Here is an 8629-nt window from a genome sequence, read left to right on the forward strand (position 1 = left end):
CAGCCCCCGGCCTCCTGGTGACCTCTTCCACTGAACAAACAACACAAAAAGAGTCTGAGGGTCTCAGTGGCACCTTTGCTTTCCTGAGCAACCCACGTGTCCCCCCATGGTATAAGCGTCTGGGAGGCAGGTGCTCGAACTTTCATATCAGCCTCTGTGCGCCCCGGGGATTACACTGTCCGGAGAAGCCAGTTTCCGTGTGTCTATGTTTACCTCTCAGGCCTAGGCACTTCTGTAATGTTTTTCGTCTTCAGTAGCACTTCTAAGTCAGCTCTGTCTGTTAAAATTTCCTCCTTTTACCCGCCCCACCCCCATCAAAGAGGTCAGATCACCAGGCACTTATGTGGAGGCATCAGCAGTCCCACCTCGCACAGCTGAAGTGCCTTCAGGGCATCCGGACAGCTCTTCTGTCTCTTCTGGAGAAAAACAATAAGGGGCCACCCCTGCTGGGGTCCCAAACCTAACAGGGTTCATCAGGGAATTCTGCAGTCACCTCTCAGTCTGGACTATCTTGGTCCAAACCTGCTCAGGGTCCTGGGTTGGTAGCAAACTCTATTGATTACATTTCCAACGAAAAGTGGAGTTTTAGGGATTAAGCGGAGTCCATTCCCGGGAAAGATGTCTTGGTAAGAGAGTCCTAGGACTCTCCTTTGCTTCTGGACCCAGGCTTCCCCAAATGAGCACAACATTGTCACCAGGCTGCCCTTGTTCACTGGACTGTTTTTCCAGGAGCCGGTATTTTCCAAGATGTTCAGCAACATTTGTCTCTTGGGTGACTGAATGGGACAATGTATGTGACGACATGGGTGAGGTGCTAAAAGAAGAAAGAAGCTTAAGTGGTTAAACCCCATGGGCCTTGGTTATAACGTTGACGGATGCAACTTGATTATAGGACAGCCACTGGGCCTGGGCTCCAGAGCCACATTGGAAATGGTAGGGTGTGATTTCCCTGCGGGCCCTGTGTGTTTAAAGGCTGGATGGGGTACTTGGACGTGGGCAGCCCCGCGCCCTGATCCAGGGCCCCACCAGGCCCACACGCAGCTGGCCCCAGGGAGGAGGAGAGCTGATGGCTTCCCCCAGGCCGGCCACTCACCTGATCTGGATGCTGCTCTTACGCTACACCTGCCCTTGCTCTGATGACAGTCTGCTCCTCCCCTGACAAGACAAGAAAAGGACTGTTTCCTGGGAAGCCATGAGCTGTTGGGACAAGTCCACTCACCCTTCTTTACATGCAGAGGCCTTAGCCTCTGCAGAGCGTGCCTGCCATGGAGAGGAACGCAGCCCACGGCCCTGCCCTTTGGGCAGGATCCTCCTTCGTCTCCACTGGGCCCTGGTGGACAGACACCCCTGCGAAGCTATGGGGTCTATCCACAGTCTGCCAGTTGTCTCTGGAAAGTTCCACTTGTTTAAAGGAAAAGTAATAAAACCCTGCTTCAGGCTCCACCTCTGGAACTAGAAAGTCCTTAATCGAACTAAACACCTTCCCAAGGGCTGTGCCAGCCAATGGAGAACAAACCCAAATACAAATGCCCAGCGCATTTGGCCCGGTTTCCATGGTGCTCAGCTGAATGTCCACGAGGACACTGGGAACATGGCCCTGCTTATACGGGGGGACCCCATTCCTATCTGAAGGTGAAGTTTAGGGTGCTGTGGGACCTCAAGTCTGGGGCTCTTCTGGAATTCAGCTCTGCCTTGTCCTGTAGGGTGTTTAGAAAGGGTTCTGTGCTATTTAGATGATATGTAAATTTTTTTATTGAAGTGAAATTCACGTAACATAAAAGTAAAATTTTAAACGTAAAATTTTAAAGTGAAAATTAGTGACATTGAGTACTATATTCACAGTGCTGTACAACCACCAGCTTGGTCTAATTCCAAAACATTTTCATCACCCCTAAAGGAAACCCTGACCCATTAAGCAGTCACATCCCATTCCCTCGCCCCACCCCCAATCCCTGTCAACCACAATCCTCTTTCTGTCTCTACGGGTATATACTTAGGCGGTGGTTTTGAGGATCCCAATGGCTCTATTTTCTGAACTGAATACAATCATGAAGCATTAGCATGGAAAATAAACTAATGGCTATGGACGGCAATATAGTCTGCCCCTTCTTTCAGTGCTTCGTGGATTTCCATGCCTTCACATTCGTGGACTTACCCAGAAGCCCAGGAGACAGACGTTGCCGAGCATGTTGGCAATTATCAGCTCCGGGAGAAATTCCTTTTCCCTTACGCAGCGGCGTGTCTGGTGCACTGGCAAAGACAGTCACTACCTTGATCTGCTGCATAAGGCCTACAGTTGTTTCTCAAATAAAGATGCAATAATCCTAAAAAGACGGGCTTTGTTCACCGATGAAAACAGACACCTTTCCCACCTTGTAAACATAGGAACCGCATTTACATTAATTTTAAAATGAATGCGTAGATGGAGATCATCATTGTCATATTCTTACAGGTTTGAGGGGGAGAATATCTCATTGATTCAAAAATATTTTTGTGTCCCTACTAAGTACATGACACCATGAAAGGCACTATGGGAGACACAGTTGTATAGGATACTATTATTTATAAGTGTTAATTACTTGAGGCGTCTCTGCTTCACAGTCAGATGTTTTCATTTGAGACATCAATTAAGTACACACCAGGGCTTCCCTCGAGGAGGTGACGATTGGATAGGAGAGGAAGGACAGGGAAGGGAGACATTCACTATGGAAGGCGCTGTATGGTCTGGCCCTGTGGCAAGTGGGGGGTTTTGGAGGTTCCCCAGTGGAAGAGGCCCTGGGCTGGAAGAGGTGTGAATGTCTGTACAAGGGAGAGTGGAGGGCAGTGTGCTTGGCAGAGGGAACAGTGTGCAAAGACCCAGTGGGAAAGGAAAGTGCGGGGCAGCTCTGGGGACCAGGAAGGAGTCCCCAGTATCGAGAGTGGGCTGATTTTAGGGGATGATGGAAATTTAATCTGAGATTTTGAGGGCGTTAATGACAGGCTTGAATCTTTCCACCAGTTGGCCAGTGAGCCCAACATAGTGCCTGTTTGTGCCAGACACTATTCTTCCTGCTGGGGAGATGGAGGTGACAAACACACACACACACACACACACACACCACCATTGGCTAGTAGGGGTAGGGTCAAGTAATTACAAGCGCATTGAGTCTCTCAAAGAAGATCTATAAGGTGTTGTGGATGAAAAAGTTCTGTGGAAAGTAACCTCACAGGGTGATCTGATCATAAATTCCTAACTGGGCAGGTCATGGTGGGTAGTCACACCTCAGGCGTATAACTTTTTAGTAAAAGGGTTACCTTTGCCTTAAGCAAGCCCTGTCCATTGTTCTTGTGCATCTAGGTTAACGCACCTTTGAAATACCAGAAGTAAATGTCCTCAAAGGGGGTGTTAACCCTCAAGAGGGTGTAATCTTGTTAACGATCCTACCATCCAATCCCTGCCTTGCTTCTCCCACCTCCGTGCACATTCCCTCCTTAATTTCAAATGCATAAAAGAAGCTGCAAAACTGTTATTCTCAGGAGCATGTGAGATCTTGATCCCTGGCATACGTCATCGGTTTGCCTCAAATAAACTCTTATAAAAATCCTCTACAGGTTTGGAGGTTTCTTAGGTCAACAGTATCGTTGGTGCAGGTACCACTGAGACTTTTCCTAAAACGGGGGGATTTATCTTGAGGTATTGTGAGCTGTAGAGGGGTAATGAATGGGAGCGGGGGTGACACGGCCACAGTCACACTCTAGGAAGACTCATGCAGGATGAGGTGAGGGGTGGGGAGGAAGGAGGTCAGGGGCAGGGAGTCCATGAGGGGCTCTGCTGACAGCCCCGGGGAGATCCAGAGCTGACAGTGGAGTCAGGAGGGCAAGAGGGTGCTCCTGGGAGTCCAGGATGTCTGGGGGCCGAGGAGCCGGGTGGGGGTGGTGAGGCCTGGGTCCTGAGTTCAGTTTTAGACATATCATGAGGAACTGGCTGGATTTGCAGGTGTGCCCATTCTGCTGCAGGGCCAAGGCAGGCCTGGAGCTCGGAGCACGGGCAGGGCGGGAGACCCAGGTAGGAATTTCCGTCTGGAGAAAATCATGGAGCCTTGTAGATCGGTGGCGCCATCAGGTCATGGTTCCAGCCTGGCCTGGGCCTTGGCCCTTTGTGTCTTCCTGGCCAGTTGTCCCTCTGGTTCCCCAGAAGGATTGCTCAGACTGCTTCCTCTCTGTCAAACCTTCCCCAGCCCCCTCACTCTCCACACATGAGGTCACCTCCCACTTCACAGGAAATGGAGGCCATCAGAAGGGGATGTCCTCAACCTGCCATTGCTAAACCCTCAGACCTGTCAGCTTGTCTCCTGCCTTCCCCCCTTCACCTGCTTTAACAGAGAAGGGTTCCTCTGGGCTCCCCAAGGCTCCTTCCTCCACCCAGCTCTGGGTCCCACCACGTTCCTTCTTTTCAGGGACCCAGTCTATCAGGTTCCTCCTCTTTTTCTTCCGCCCCGGGCCTCTGCCTCTCCAAGGGCCCCTTCCCATTGGCACTAAATGAGGTCCAATGTCACCCCTCTTAAAAATGGCGAGAGCCCTCCCTTGACCCCACTCCCCGTCTCAGCCTCCTAGACGAGTTTCAGAGGAGGCATCTTTTCTTGTACCACTTCCTCACCCCCCTCTCTTCCCACAACCCACTCGAGTCTGCTTCCACCCCCACTGCCCTGGGACTACTTCCTCATGACCGAACCCTGCAGACACATCCAGCCTGCATCTCCTTGACCATGGCACAGCAGGCCGTGCTGCTAACCGCTCCTTTAAATGCCATTTTCCCTGGTTTCCCTCTTCCTGCCCTTGACTCTCATCTCTCCCTCGCCACCACCAAGTCCTGAGGCCTCACGTCCCAAATATGTTTCAAATCAGAATGTCCTATCCAGCCCCACTGTCACCATCCTTCCACAAGACCCCAGCATGCCTCACCTGGACAACTACAGGCACCTCCAGTCCTCACTCTGTAGCCCAAACACCAAGCTGGTTTTCTATGTCCACTGCTTATTTCCTGCTGGTGCAGGTTCTTGGGTCCAGGGGTTGTATTAGGAATGAACTGTTGAGACTCTGACAGGCCCTAGTCAATGCTTTTTATTGTCGTCCAGTGCATTTTCCTTCAAAGCTTAGCAGGATTCCAGTCAAGATGGGGAGTAGGAAAACTCTGTGTTCCCTCCTCCCAAGACCACATCGAAATTACAACGAAATGATAGAACCATCCTTGAGAACGGCCTGAAGACTAGCTGAACAGAAGCCCTATAACTAAGGGTATAAAGAAGCAGCCACGTCAAGACTGGACCTTGTGACTTTTATCAGCAATGTTAGAAAAACAATGCTGCACACACTTGGCTGACAAGAGCTTCGGGTCATCCTAAAATAAAAGTCAAAATAATGAAAAAAAAAAAGCTCAGCAGGCTTTCAATCTGTCTGCGTCAGGTTCGTTTCTCATATGAAACCCGCAGCTGAAGATCTAGTGCCACTGTGATCTGAGCACCACATGGGGACCCAGGTGACTTGAGAAGGGAAAGCCAGACCTGGACCTGGCCACATCAGACCTCCCCTGGACCTGGCCACATCAGACCACCAAGTTTACTCTGACCTGAAGAATTCTAGGTAGATGCACTGGGAAATCTTCTTCCAGGGCCCAAGAGGGCCCACCCCTCCTCCCCTCCCTTCCAGAAAGCAAATTCACTCTCTTGGACTTCAACTGGAAGACCAACCATCAGGATGCACACCCGACTTCCTTCCATACCTGCTTCCTCTCTGTCCCCTCCCCACTGCCCTCCAGACCAAAGATCAGGGCTTTCTAGTCTGTTCTCCTCTTTAGGTAAAGCCCTATAGTCAATCCTGTTGGGCTTCCTTCTGGACACCTTAAAGAGGAAGTTGCGGATATCCAAAAAATCCTTTTTCTTAACCAAGGCTGTCTTTCAAGACTATTGTCTGGCTGGAAATTTTAGTTTTGGGGCGTGAGAAGCTCCATTCTGCTCTCCTTCTCTGCATGTGTTTCTCTGAAAATCCCAGCACCCCTTCCAAGGCAAGCAGATGATTTCACTGGCCAGGAAGAAGGTCATGTGCAAGGAAGTGCAAAAGGGAAATGCAAGTTATCCTACTTTTCAAAATAGGATCTTATATCATTAAAGACTTCCTACTTTGCTTAGGGTAAGTCCAGAATGTGCAAGAGGGTTCTTGGGGTCTGACCCCTGCTTATCTCCCAGCCTCATCTGATCAGACTCCCAGCCTCACACTTTCACAACGACCACACTGGACTTTCTCAGTTCCTTCAACACATTTTGCTCCGGATGTTCTGAAAAGCTTCAGTGTAGTCTGGAAAGCCCTCTGCCTTTCTCTTTAATTGACAAACTCCTATGCATTTCCTAGGTTTTGATTTAAATAAAGGTCACTGGATGGGGAGGTTTCCCTGACCCATGGCGCCCCTCGGAGCACCCATACCCTTGCGATTATTTATTAGTTCCATGCTTCATTAGCACCTCTGTTCCCCTTTGGAGCAGCAGCTGCAGGGCGGCAAGAACAATGTGTGCTCTGTCTGCCGTCACATCCTTCGGTCACCAAAATCTCTAATCTAGACGAAAAAGATAACTTTCTAGAAGGCAAATCTGCTTGAAACCCTTGGTGGTTCCTCTTTTCACTGAGATAAAGCCAAGCTTTTAGGTAGCTCCCAGGGCCCTGCATGACCTGGCCCTTCTCCCACTGGCCTCCCCGCCCTTCAGTGCTCATCTACACTGAACCCTCTCGCAGGTATCCCAGGGCCTGAGCCTCTGCCTGCAAGTTTTCGGATGTGCTATGTCCGGTGGTGTAGACAACTCTCACTGATCCTCCAGCTCTCAGCTGAGAACCGCACTGGTTGACGGATGCCTGGTTGTTCAGGGGGTTGAACTGAGCAGTTCATTCATCCTGTTCCAGGCTCCAGGAACCGTACTGAGTGCTGAGGAAGCAAACTGCACGAGGCAAACGGCCCGGTCTCCTCTCTCTTGGCTTCCTGGGCTCTCCCCGCCCCAGGCTGGGTTACTTGTCTCCCCTCTGGGTGCCTCTCCCTGGGAAAAAGCCCCAGCGCTGCCTTATCACACTCGCAAGGACTGTCTACCTGTCCCTCTCCCCTGCTGGGCCAGGAGCTATTGTTAAGTGAATCTCTGCTCAGGGCAGTTATAAGAAATAGGAAATGGCCTGGAGTGGATGAGCTGAGCCTCAAGAGGCTGGGGCGGGGGCACGGGCCACGTGGGCCAGGGGCAGAGGCCAGAGGCCAGAGGCCGAGGCAAAGACAAAAGAAGAGGCCCCTGTTCCTCCTCCTTCCTCTGCGAGCTACAGGAACCGTGGCTGAGAGGTGTGCTTGGAGCCAGGCACAAATGCCATGGTCACGGTCACGGTCACGGTCACGGTCACGTGTTGTGTCATTCTGTTTATTCCATTAGGGGAGTAGGTAAACCCAAAAACACGGGAAGCAGGTTGATGATTGCCAGAGGCTAGGGACGGGAGGGAGGGGAAGTGGCACGGCAGTGGCCGTGGGGGTTTCTTTTGGGGTGATAAGAATGCCTAGAACTCGGTAGAGGTGGGGCCTGCACAACACTGTGAATGGCCTGGGTGCCGCTGAATTGTACACTTTAAGATGGTTACTCTTATGTTAAGTGGATTTCACCTCAACAGGGGAGGGAGGGAGGGGAGGAGGAAAGAAGGGAGGGAGGGAAGAGAGAGGAAGGAAGGAAGGAAGGAAGGAAGGAAGGAAGGAAGGAAGGAAGGAAGGAAGGAAGGAAGGAAGGAGGGAGGGAGGGAGGGAGGGAGGGAGGGAGGGAGGGAAGGAAGGAAGGAGGAAGGAGGGAGGGAGGGAGGGAGGGAGGGAGGGAGGGAGGGGGGAGGAGGGAGGGAGGGGGGAGGAGGGAGGGAGGGAGGGAGGGAAGGAAGGAAGGAAGGAAGGAAGGAAGGAAGGAAGGAAGGAAGGAAGGAAGGAAGGAAGGAGGGAGGGAGGGAGGGAGGGAGGGAGGGAGGGAGGAGGGAGGGAGGGAGGGAGGGAAGGAAGGAAGGAGGAAGGAGGGAGGGAGGGAGGGAGGGGGGAGGAGGGAGGGAGGGAGGGAGGGAAGGAAGGAAGGAAGGAGGGAGGGAGGGAGGGAAGGAGGGAGGGAGGGAGGGAGGGAGGGAGGGAGGGAGGGAGGGAGGGAGGGAGGGAGGGAAGGAAGGAGGAAGGAAGGAAGGAGGAAGGAGGGAGGGAGGAAGGGAGGGAGGGAGGAAGGAAGGAAGGAAGGAAGGAAGGAAGGAAGGAAGGAAGGAAGGAAGGAAGGAAGGAAGGAAGGAAGGAAGGAAGGAAGGAAGGAAGGAGGAAGGAAGGGCACTGGCACGAGCGTCACAACTTCTCAGGCACGGGCTGGATGATGGGGTTAGGTGGCCCTTCAAGGATTTCAGTCCCGGCTGAGTCACTCATTAGCCAAGTTCCCTTGAACAAGTCACTTAACTTCCCTGAGATTCCTATTTCTCATCTATAAAATGAGGATACAAATACCTGCTCCATGGGGCTATTGCAGAGATCATGTGAGATAATGTAGTTAAGGTGACTCAAACATAGCCAGCCCTGCGTAATGATTAATGGCATCATCCGGGGGCCATCCTTCCTTATTAC

This window comes from Miniopterus schreibersii, assembly GCF_964146895.1.
Source record: "Miniopterus schreibersii genome assembly, chromosome: 13".
Classification (NCBI taxonomy): domain Eukaryota; kingdom Metazoa; phylum Chordata; class Mammalia; order Chiroptera; family Miniopteridae; genus Miniopterus; species Miniopterus schreibersii.